This window comes from Miscanthus floridulus, chromosome 3 (assembly GCF_019320115.1).
Source record: "Miscanthus floridulus cultivar M001 chromosome 3, ASM1932011v1, whole genome shotgun sequence".
Lineage (NCBI taxonomy): Eukaryota > Viridiplantae > Streptophyta > Magnoliopsida > Poales > Poaceae > Miscanthus > Miscanthus floridulus.
Genome location: NC_089582.1, coordinates 71059209 through 71071836, shown reverse-complemented (window position 1 = coordinate 71071836; position 12628 = coordinate 71059209). Strand labels below are relative to the sequence as shown.

Here is a 12628-nt window from a genome sequence, read left to right as displayed (position 1 = left end):
ACTTTTTTTTCACTATTTTTTTATACTTTTCTCTGAACAAGGATCACAAAAGATGCAACCACAAAAATTGGCACCTACAACTGAGGTGGGATGTGGTCTACAGAAATTCAGCACGTTCTCTGAAAAGCGTGCAAAAACTTTGACAATTTTTTTTTCTATATTTTCCCAAATTTTTTTGGCAATTCTGATGAAACCAAACAGGGCGAAGTCGAGTTTGGGTTGGGTCCAAATGGTGTCAAGAAGCTGCTGAAAAAAATTCAGATTTTTCTGATAAACGAGCGAAAAGTTATGCCTGTTTTACCGAAGGTATCTCAAGGTATGTTTTCTGGGAGGCACAACACGGCGGCGGTAGTTAGGGCAAAGCGTCCCTAAACTCTAACACCGATCACAGCAGTAGGTATTCGCCTGATGATGTAAGGAGGGCTGCGATGCAGGCAAAATAAGAGCGGCTGGCAACCTATCTAGGGTTTGCGCGGCGGCGAGAAGTTACACAAGGCGGCTAGCGGGGCAAGTCGAGTAATGTGGTGGCTTCGACTTGTTGTTTGGGAACGGTGGATGGGATAGCGGCGGAAAACAAAATCACAGCAACGAGCGATTGAACTACGACCACGAACACAATCCTAAACCAGCAACAAGACTCGACCACGGACACAAACTCAACAACACGAATCTGAAACGAAATTGCAAAGGCACAAAGGGCGATAGGACAGCGGAAATTGAAATATTTTTGGGCTTTTTGTGGACTCTAGGTAATGAACAAATATGAATCTAAGGCAAACGAGATTATACCTCGCGGTAAACCTGAAATATCTGATACCAATTGATGAGTACAGGCCCAATCTTCCGAGAGGTAGCCGGTAAGTTTGATTTGTGGAGATCTCGACGTTGGAGATCCGGCTTCAAATCAGACACGATTCGAAACCTGCAACCGTTACACCACTGCTCCATTGGTTATCAACCAAGCACAACTTGATTGACCTCGCCAAGAAGGCTTTTCCTGCAAGCGAATCGAAGAGCACAAGCAAGAAGGTAAAACACGCAATCTGAAATTGCAAATATGAATGACGCGGATATCAATAGAGGATTCAAGAACTCGATTCCAAAGGACTAATCGACACAGTGGAGGAGATCAAGAACGGGGGCCCTGGATCACTGTAAAAGGATTTGTCACCATAGTTACAATGAACGATTCAGTTTCTCGATGGAAAACTAAACTCTAAACAAAACTCAATTGTGTAGCAGCGGCGGCGGCTGTGTTTATAGTCTAAGACTCGACCTAGGGTTGGGGATGGCCAGGGGTTGGGCGCCCACAACTTGGGCTTAAGGCCCGACACGATACATGGCCAAGTTGGCCCAAATAGGTGATGCAGCACCTTGCCGTGGTCACACAGAATGATCCATGGACCTTCTGGAGCTGGGACCAGATCCAAAACGACGGTGTCGTCGTCCCCTTTCCAACGCATCCAAGAACGGCCCGTTTCGATGTCGTATGAGGAAGTTATGACCGAAACAGTGACGACGTGTCTGCTGAATCCGAGGACGACGTGGCAGCTGAGTTGGAAACGAATTGCAACTTAGGGAAGACCATGGCATCGATGTGTCCAGCGTGACGATGTCCTCATCAGTAGGTCATCTACAACAAGAGGGAATAAACCCTGAGTACAAGAATGTACTCAGCTAGACTTACCCATCAGAAACCAAAACAAATGACACCAAGGATTATGCAGAGCTTAATTTAGTGGATCTGGCTGACACTTTCTTTTTGCGGAAAAGTATAAGTAATAATGATCAACTTATAACCTGGACTAGCAGTGACTTTTAGCCATTACCCTGTCATCTATATTAGCACCTGTACTAAGCAATCATTTTATTAGGGTGCAAACATTAATAACCATATCAGGTATTCATTGTGGCAACCTTATCATCATCATCCATTTAACCATATCGTTAAATTAATTGAATCTACATTGCCGCTGCTCAGTCAAGTTCTCACTATCCGGGAGAGACGACGATTCAAATTGATTCCTATCCAGCTGGAGGGTTATTCCTAACACAAACCCTGCTTCCCCCGTCAGGGTCGCAAACAAGTCACCTTTGGTACAACTTAGGAGAAAAATAAAAGAAAAGACGTGGGTCCGGGCCACCCTGCATTCTCAGAGAACCACTTTGCCAGGAAGTGCAGGATTTTAAGCACTTGACTCCCCTTGGACTTATGCCAATGGTTCTCCGCACATCCTTACTACCTCCAAAATGCATCCAACCCCCATGGATCCCAGCCTGAGTTGAGCTACTCGACTTCATGGTCGGAATGACTTATTCGACCAGCTAAGTGTTTGGCTGCGTTCAACATGACATGAGGACGTACAGCGTATCGGTCCTTAAACGATGCAGACGGAGTCACTATGTTCAAACCTACACAAGACTCCGCCCGGTCTTAATTCATTATTCACATGGTTCTTTTCCATGATAGCAAATATAGCCAACCGTGATCCACCTCATCCTAAAGCTCGCAAGTGACAGGAAGTCACCTAACTTCTACCGCACTAAGCATGGCTAAGCATTTAACCTGTTCCTAAACTTAAATAGGATTCCAGTGCGATATCTGGACAAGGAGGGATATATAATGCCACAATTGGTTCCAACCAATTCCTATACTTAATGCATCATCAATGAATAAAAGATACTCAATGTATTTGTAAAAACATGGGAGGCTTAATATGCTCCGGGGCTTGACTTTCAGGAAAGAGGAAGGCTGGTGGTCAAGGCACTCGGGCAACTCCTCCGCGGCGGCTGCTTCATCGGCTTCCTGCATCTCGGGCTCCTCCTCCTGGTTGGCTCCCTCGAACTCCAGCAATGTCACTCCCTCTGGCACACCTATTGCATGAATGCGCAAGATAAATATCATGGATGCACATGAACGAATGTCAGGGATGCTCGGGGAATGCACATGTTCGCTGTAGTCTGCATATTCTAACTTAAGCCCTATTCAAATCACTTTACTTACCAAGCTTATACAACCTAATGTATAATTGCTCATCTTCAGTTAATGACCTAGCACCTGCACCTAAGCATATTCTCAAGTTAGGCTAACCCCTAAACAATCAATGAGAACATTGCAACAAGCATACACTCCAGCATTTGTATTTCAGCAAAATGAAGACTATGTAGTGGTACAGTAAAATAGCCATAACTGGAGATTTATAAATCCAAATGACATGCAACAAGACAATTTGGAAAGCTTATGAAATTGTCTACAACTCCTTTTCAGACCTCAAAGTATGATTCAAACCTTTACCAGGTCGAATTCCTCACTCAACATAACTATGTCCACACAAGACAGAGAGTAGGTAAAACTGGAACCTAACTTTAAACAGCTGTAGTTCCTAAACTTCTAGGCCAAATGCTCTCAAATTTTGACAGGAGCTAGATACATAAATTATCCACAACTTTTGTATTCATCACATTCACAGCAAACCAAAATATCATGGGGAACTTTATAAAGTCCCCAGATCTGTCCAGAGGAACATAATGCAAACAAATAATTATTAACTTATGATGTAAACACATAATTGGACAAAACTAACTCTACTCACTTATTACACATATCACAAGAACACCAGAAAGTACGGTGTTCATCACCAAAACATTTCTTTTAATACCTTTCTTAATTTATTTAATTAATTAGAGGAAATGGTAAACATAAAAGAAAACTACACCATTAAATCTACAAAAATTACAGTAGATACTACATGCTCTAAGTAGACAACCATAAAAATTTCACACCATTTGAGCAAGTATGACAGCCTACACAAAAATGATAGGACATAATGGCTTAAAATGACATAATTAGGAAACCTTAGTGAAAGATGTCAAGCAACAGATTTCATATTTTTCCTAGCATCCTTAAGGTACTAGGATACTACTCACAAAGTTTCATGGTTATAGGATTCTTAGATAATTTACAAAAATTCACACAAGTATCAATTAATGATAAAAGGAAAATCTATAACTCAAAAACCCTACATGCAATGACTCTCAAAATTTAACCAGAGCTTTTACTAAGCAAGACTAGCTTACCCACAAAATTTCATAATTTTTGGATCAAAGAAACTCAAGATATGATTTAAACAAGTTTGCATGCATTTAAAAACACATTTCAAGTTCCTATTTAATTCTTCCAAAATTTCTACATCATGTGCTCATGTCATATTTTTCTTAAATACTAGACTTCACTGTGAGTCTAACAAAATTTGAATCACACCATTTTGATCTACACATTTGGAGTTACAAAATTTACAAAACAACATTCAAAACTGGAAATTTGAACTATCCTTTTGAACAAATAGTCACTGACGCGTGGGACCTGCCTATCAGCCGGACCCACTGGTCAGCGACAGTGAAACAGGGGAGGCGGTGTTTGATGGCATGGCGGTGGTCTTGCTCACCGACGGCGAGGACTCCGGCGACACCAAGGCCACCTACGTGCTCTACGTGATGAGAGGAACTGATTGGTGCAAGTGGCAAGACCTAAGACCTAGCGGAGGTGGCTCGTCGCCGGTGATGGCGGCATGGCAAAGCTCCGGCGCGAGGTGCTGGTGATGGTGAGCCATGGCTGCCTCAACCGAGCTCGGTATGAGCTTTAGGAGGTCACTACTGTGCTACACAAGCATAGAAAAGAGTATGGGAAAGCCTCGGTGGTAGTTGGCCGCGTAGAGCTTCAACTCCAACGAGACCCCGTCATGGCGGGCGGTGGTGGAAACGGCCAATGCGCCCTTACCAAGACCCAATTGGCTAGGCTAAGAGGTGGATAAGGTAGAGGAGGACATGACAGAGCTATGGTGAAGATGTAGTTCGCGTTTTTGCGGCGGCGAGCGCGCACGAGCTCGTCGGAGCTGCTACGGCTATTGCTGCGGCGCTTTGGGCGAGCGGAGGAAGCGAAGGAGAAGGCAGAGCGTGTGCGGGCGAGCTAAGAGGCAGCAGGGCGCTCTCCACTTCAAGCCGGCCAGCGCGCGGCACGGTCAGGCCAAGCCCGACGCATGGCGGCCATGCGGCGGCCATCTTCTGACCTCGATCAGCCATGCCCGGTCTAAACCTTGCGTTTCAGAGTTCAACGATCCCGACTGACAGGCGAAGTTTGACAGTGATTAACTCCTAATCCATGATGATATAGCTCAAAGTATAATTGATAAAGTTGAACATCTACATGTGAACTACAACTTTTACAATTGGAGCTCGAGCTGGTTTGGCTTGGTTTGGGAGATACACTGCGCTAAACATCAGTACATGGAACTGAAACTTATTTTGTGACTTAGAAAATTTTCAGAGTTACAAAATAGATCTCAAAACTGACTTGTGGGTCCTTTTTGAACATGTTGTGCACATTTTCATGACTTGTCTTCTAAACAAAGTTTGTTCCTTATAAAATTTGCTACAACTTTGCTTTAGGTTGCTCAGACATGCAAACATTCTAAGCTACACTTTTTAAACAGTCAAACACAAGGGTTTAGGGGTCAAAACAAGTCAAACCCCTATTTGAAATCATATTTAGGCAACATGATCAATATGAACAATGTTCCAAATGACATTCTAGGTGTCACTAAGTTGTTCAAGAGGATTATTAGCCACACCACACCTTGGTCACACAAGAATCAAGCATTGTATGTACTAAAACAATGAAAAACACATGAAATGTTACAATTGTTTCATAGTCATGTCTCACATGTTTCATGATCTTGTTGCATGGTACTAACTAACCATGTTTCACTAAAGTGAGTTGCACATGTTGCACTTAAGTGTTGCACACTATTCATCTCATAAAAGAAACAACACACATGAAATATACAACATGTTGCAATGTTTCAAAATCATGTTTCATGTGATATAAGCTTATGAATAAATGAATGATGCTCATGTTCATGAAATGCAAGTGCAAATGTGGAAGCCAAACACCTAGGGTGTTACAATTTGGCCCTACCTGGGTCATGAATCTTGAAACACATCACACTGACATGGCAGGGCTCAATAGTCACGTACCACATTGTTAGGACGTCTTGACGGGACGGAACACAATGGCCACCTACTGCATTGAATGCACTAGCCCGCAAGAATGCTCGGGGGCTACTATGAACCCACATTCAATATGCATGCAGTACAACACTTTCACGATCACTTTGTGATCGCAAAAATGCTCGGGGGCTACTGTCGAGGTTATGACCCTGGGTGTCTCAAGGCACCGATTAGTTAGCAGGCCGAGCGGCCCATGATACATCAGGCAGCAAGATCTCGAATGACCGAGGCCCAGTCGATCCAAGAAAACCAGACCATGTGCCAAGGCAGGGGTCGGCCACGACCCCTCCATTAGACTTAGACACACAACGCACAAGAGGCTCACAACCTTCCCACCGCTCTGACCCCTAGGAGGAACGGGAAGGGGTCAAGCATGACCAAGTGTGCCTGCTCTGACAAGAATAGACATGCCGCACCGACCCCACAAGGACCGAGGGGACAGTGGTCACCTCAGCATGGTCAGACGCCATCCCTATGCCACGCAGCACGGACGAGACAACACCGTGTTGACGGTCACTAACACCCATTTTGACCATCAACAATCTACACAAAAGCATGACAAAGCAAGGTAAATCATCATCACATGTGTAGAATTTTGCTTATAATAAACCTAGTTCCACTTGTGCCTATAGAATTATTTGTATGTAGGAAATATACTAAAGTTTGGCCAAAATAGTGACAAATATGGGCATATGGAGCAAGTGGACATGGCAGGAGGCCTTAGGCCCACTTGGGCCCGCTGTCCAGCCCCACTAGGGCACCGCTCAGCCCCCCAAGTGGCCCTACCATGTCACCAATCCATGGGAGTTGCTCTAGAGCCAATCACAAGATTCCATTCAAGTCGGTTTAATCAACGAACAAGATTTGATGCCGGTGGATTCATGGGCCCATTGTCATAGACGTGAGAGCTCTCCCCTGGCTTACCAACCGACTTACCAGCCAAATTTTGACATGTGTTGCATTCACAACTGACTTGGAGGAGCAAGCACAGTGCTACGATGTAGAGGCGGTGCATCCAAGGGCTGCCCGACGCCCCTATGCTATCGCCTGGCGCCCTAGGCCCTCCACCGACCTCCTTGCTACCTACAAGTACCCCATGCCTCTCTACACTATAAATAGAGGGTGTGGGGCTCGGTAGAAAGACACCCCATTCATTTCTAGGCTCTCCAAGCTTCTCTTAGCTTTCTATCTTAGCATTAGCTATAGAGTAGTAGTCTAGTAGTGGAGTAGAGCAAGAGTGGAACTTCTCTTGGAGTCCGAAAGAGTCTTTTGGGTCTGGTATAGCTCTTTTGTAATTCTTTCATTTCCGCATTTACTATATTTAGTATTTATTTAAGTACTTTATTCTAGTATTATTGCTTTGCTTTACTTTAAGTACGTAGTCATTAGTGTTCATCATTAGTGAGCTTAGGTGCTTGTTGTTTGGCATTAGTAGCATAGGTTATCTTATAATTAGTAGCTATTCATTAGTACCGGTTCCACTGTCTAGTTAGGGTACTTTGATCTCATTTCATCGGAGCTCAGATAGAAGTAGTAAGCTTGTAGATTAAGCATGGTGGTTAGCCTATAGATTACCTGTGGATATGGCTAGGCCACCAGATAGATTGTGGTAGGTGGTGACAGCCTTGTCCATCCTCTGTATTCCACCACAATAGGTCTAGTTATTAAATCATAGGGCTCATGGCAGACCTTGTCTATTTAACTCTCCTAGTTGGTAGGCGGGTTGTGCCCTGAAGTACTATCGCATTTCTCCTAGTCATTTGTTTACCTTAGTTACTAGAAAGATAAAACGCTCGCTCTCCCACCTAGCTATCTCTAGGTTAGCTTGTTATTTAGTAGTTAGTTTAGGTAGTTCACATTCAACTTCCACTATCGTTCACCTACCTAGGATCTATGGGAAAAAAATAAATTCGACACTCGGTACTCACCAAGAGAAGTGCTACGCGATAGTTCTATGCGCTTGCAGAATCATCCAATAGTCGTTAAGAAATATCAACAAGCATTTCTAGCGTCATTGCCGAGGAAGGCAACTTGCCTCAGATTTATATTGCTAGTCTTGCTAGCTAGGTTTTAAGTTATCCTAAGTAGTTTATCCTTTCTTCCTCATATCCTATCACTACCCTCCATGATCATGGGTGATAAGTCCATCCGTGATTTTTCTGCACCCTCGGCTGCTAATGTAGCCACCAGATCCAATGTTATCAATGGGGACGCTAACTTTGAGCTTAAGCCAGCGTTAATTATGATGGTTCAAGCTAGTCTATTTTGTGGGAAAGCCCACGAGGATGCAAATGCTCACCTCCAACATTTCTTGGAGATTTGTAGCACCTTCACCATTAAGGGAGTGAGCCAAGAGGCTATATGTCTTCTCCTTTTCCCCTTCTCTTTGTTAGAAAAGGCTAAGCAATGGTTTTACTCTAATCTCAATGTTGTAGATACCTGGGACAAGTGTTCCAATGCTTTCCTAGTCAAGTTTTTCCCCATGGGGAAGACTAATGCTCTGCGTAATAAAATCTCTAGTTTTCAACAACTAGCAGATGAATCGATTCCTGATGCTTGGGAATGAATCCAAGAGTACATCTCTACATGCCCGCACCATGTCATGGAAGACTGTTTTTTATCCAGAACTTCTACCATGGGTTAGTGCCATTAGATAGGAGCCATTTAGATGCTACTGCTGGTGGAGCATTCTTTTCGCTAAGTGTTGTAGACGCAAAGACGATAATTGAGAAGATGGTTTCCATCCAAGGATGGAGCGATGATCAAATCCAACCTCATAAACGAGGTATGCATTCATTTAAAGAAATTGACATGCTTGCAGCTAAGATGGATCTGCTCGTGAAGCAAGTAGAACATTATGAGAAGGTGAGTGCCCAAGAGACACTCAAATCCATGGATTCCCACATGACTTGTGAAGTCTATGGAGATGTTAGACATTCGGGCAATTCCTGCCCCGAAACCCAAGAGGACCTCAGCTTTGTCAACACCGACAACGGGTTCCATCCACAACATCAAGGCTAGAATTAGCACTCCAACAACTAGAGAGGTAGCAATTATTACTCTTCTCCTTGTATGAATAACCAAGGTAATAATGGTTATGCTTTCTTGAAAGGTCTTGTTTATAGCAATGGTAGAATGACTGATAGCATTAATAAGAAACTACATGCTCATGACAAGATGTAGGAAAATATAAATGCTAAATTGGATGAATTTTCTTCTTCCTTAAAGAATCAACTTAGTTTCAATAAGATGATAGAAACCCAATTAGCTCAAATTGCTGCTGCTATCCCATCCTATGAAAAAGATAGAATTCCTAGCAAACCTGAAGGAACAATGGAGACAACCAACCTTGTTACTACAAAGTATGGCTATGCTTTAAATTCTTGGGGTTCCTATTTATTAGATTTCCCATTTACCATTAAGAAAGGTGATCCTGGTACCCCCACGATTACCTACTCCATTGGAACTCATACCTTCCATAATGCTCTATGTGATTTAGGCTCTAGTGTTAACATAATGTCAAAAGCAACATATGACAAATTGTTCTACACTACCTTAGCGCCAACTTCAATTTACCTACAATTCAATCCACCTGCCATCTCAAGGGAGTAGCCATTGATTTATTAGTTAAAGTTAGGAGTGCTTATGTTCCTATAGATTTTATGATCTTAGACATGGGCAATGCCGAGGATACACCTTTAATCCTTAGTTGTCCCTTCCTTAACACCACAAATTCTTGCATATATGTGGCTTCTGGGCAAATCCAATTCCACTTTGCTGGAAGAAAAGAAATATTTGCTTTTGCCTCTAGACAACCCCTCTTTGATGAGAAACAGGAGAAAAAAAACATCCGAAGAGAATCAAGATGAAGAAACCAAAGCCGATTGAAGAATCAGAGAAACCTATCAAGAAGAAGAAGAATAGAAAGAGATGTCGTAAAAAGAAAGATCCATCCTAAAATTCGTCATCCCCTGATCCTAACAAGGCCTCCAAGGTGGAACAAGAGGAAACCCCTCCACCCAAGGATGAATGACCTTAAGCCCGACAAAAAGGGAAGTTCTCTATCCCTTACATTTATTTACCGCATTTCATTAGTTGCATCTCATTTAAATTTCCAATAAATTTGCATTGCATGATATGTCAGTTGCATTTAGCTACTTTATGTTAACAAATAAAGTTCTATAGTAGCTAATGCATGATAGGATAGATTTGCATTTAACACAACATATAAAAAAATTTAATAATAATGAATAAAATTCAGTAGTAGTCATACTAAATAAGTTATCTAGTAGTAATAGGTTTAGTTATTTAGTCATTTATGCATTCTAGTAGTATTAGTCAGTCAATAAAGAAAAGAATCAAAAGAGCCACCAGAAGACATTCTAACCTATGCAAAAGGCAAGCTTGGGGGAGATATCTCTCCCCGCTCAGGTATGAAAATCTTAAACCCTCTCTTTACATTCATGTTTGCTTTAATTTTCAATATTCATGATCATAGAATGTAGAGAGCAGTGCCTTAAATTTATCTCGAGAGAAACTTTGCTCGAATAAAATGATGATAAAATTATTTGGAGATGATGAATAGTTGCTCTATGATACTTTGCAAAAGCTTGTTATACAACCTTATACTTGCTTAAGTTTTGAGCATGATAACTTAGAGTTCATCTTAAGCTGAATGCTTTCGTGGGTTGCAAATGCTAGAACCAAGAATAGGCTTTTGTGAGATATGTTGTAGCCATGATTATAGTAAATCTTTGAACCTATCTGAGGAATGGTAAAAATGACCTAGAGTTTTGTTTTGCAAAATGCTAAAACTCTCTTGCTAGAAGTTCCTCGATGGTGATAGATTCCTACCAGAGCCAAATAAACATCCATTCATACATGATAAAGCCACCATAAAAGCTACTTGTCTATTTTGAGCTTTCTCAAGCCTTGTTGATCTGAGTAGAGAAACTTTCCATGCTTTTTGATCAAGATCACGTACACCCACATATTTATGCTATTCCTACACTTAGGCATACGCAACCACATATGCTTCCATTTAGTATTGCTCTATGAGAATCAAAGTTACCTCTCTATGCTATCTTACATAAAAAGAGACTCATGAGCTATAGAAAAAAATGAGAGAATAAAAGAGCAAAAAGCTCTAGTGTTAAAAAAGAGAGAGTGAGAAAAAGAAAAGTAGCCATGCCCTCTCTCAAAAAGAAGCTAGAGAAGGGAAACTTCTCAAAGGAGTACCACTTCCACCAAATATACCACACACATGCACATCTTGATCAATTTGTATGATTTGTTGCTCCTTGTGATCCAAGTGTTTGACTTAGCAATACACTCAATTCAAGTAAGCTATGCTTTTACCCCCTACCTTGAGCTCCACATAAGCTTTAGGATAGAAATTAAGGCTAAAATTCATGGCCTTGGTGAGGATTTCAAACACCATTGAGTGACTTGAGTGTACCATCTGAGGAACTTAGGTAAGTTTTCTTTTCAAAATCATTTGAAAACCTCTAGGAAGTTTGAGCTAACCCAAAGTAGGCAAAAAGTATCTACCTAGCTACACATTCTTGCAATTGCTTGTGTCAAGGTGAAAGCTATAAGTCCCACATCGCTAAGAGTGATGGTGAAATTCCTAAGTGCTAACATGTTCAACTCAAGAGATAGTATTTATTTGTATACAAGTCTTTGCAGGACGTTACATAGTAGCAACTCCTGATCCAACACCTATTCCATGCTAAACCCGCATCTTTGTTGAGGACAGCAAAGGGGTAGCTTGGGGGAGCTTGTTGACGGTCACTAACACCCGTTTTGACCATCAACATTCTACCCAAAAGCATGGCAAAGTGAGGTAAATCATCATCACATGTGTAGAATTTTGCTTATAATTCACCTAGTTCCACTTGTGCTTGTAGAATTATTTGTATGCAGGAAATATACCAAAGTTTGGCCAAAATGGTGACAAATATGGACATATGGAGCAAGTGGACATGATAGGAGGCCTTGGGCCCACTTGGGCCCATCGCCTGGCCCCACTAGGGAACCACCTGGCCCCCCAAGTGGCCCTGCCATGTCACCAATCCGTGGGAGCTGCTCTAGAGCCCATCACAAGCTTCCATTCAAGTCGGTTTGAGCGACGGACAAGATTTGGTGCCGGTGGATTCATGGGCCCATTGTCAAAGACTTGGGAGCTCTCCCCCGGCTTACCAATAGACTTACCTACCAAATTTTTACTTGTGCTGCATTCACAACTGACTTGGAGGAGCAAGCATAGTGCTACGATGCAGAGGCGGTGCATCCAAGGTTGGGCTGATGCCCTTATGCTACCACCTAGTGCCCTAGGCCCTCCACCAACCTCCTGGCTACCTACAAGTACCCGCCATGCCTCTCTACACTATAAATAGAGGGTGTAGAGCCTAGTGGAAAGACGCCCCACTCATTTCCATGCTCTCCAAGCTTCTCTTAGCTTTCTAGCTTAACATTAGCTATAGAGTAGTAATCTAGTAGTGGAGTAGAGCAAGAGCGAAGCTTCTCTCGGAGTTCAAAACAATCTTCTGAGTCTGGTATA

The 12628-nt window shown here is 42.4% G+C and overlaps 1 non-coding gene across 1 annotated transcript; it reads right to left on the bottom strand.

Moving 5' to 3' along the window:
* Positions 1-8561: 8561 nt before the first annotated feature.
* On the bottom strand, positions 8562-8670 carry LOC136547670 (small nucleolar RNA R71). Its single transcript, XR_010781633.1, has one exon. It is a non-coding gene; the product is annotated as a small nucleolar RNA R71 (small nucleolar RNA).
* Between the last annotated feature and the right edge of the window lie 3958 nt (positions 8671-12628).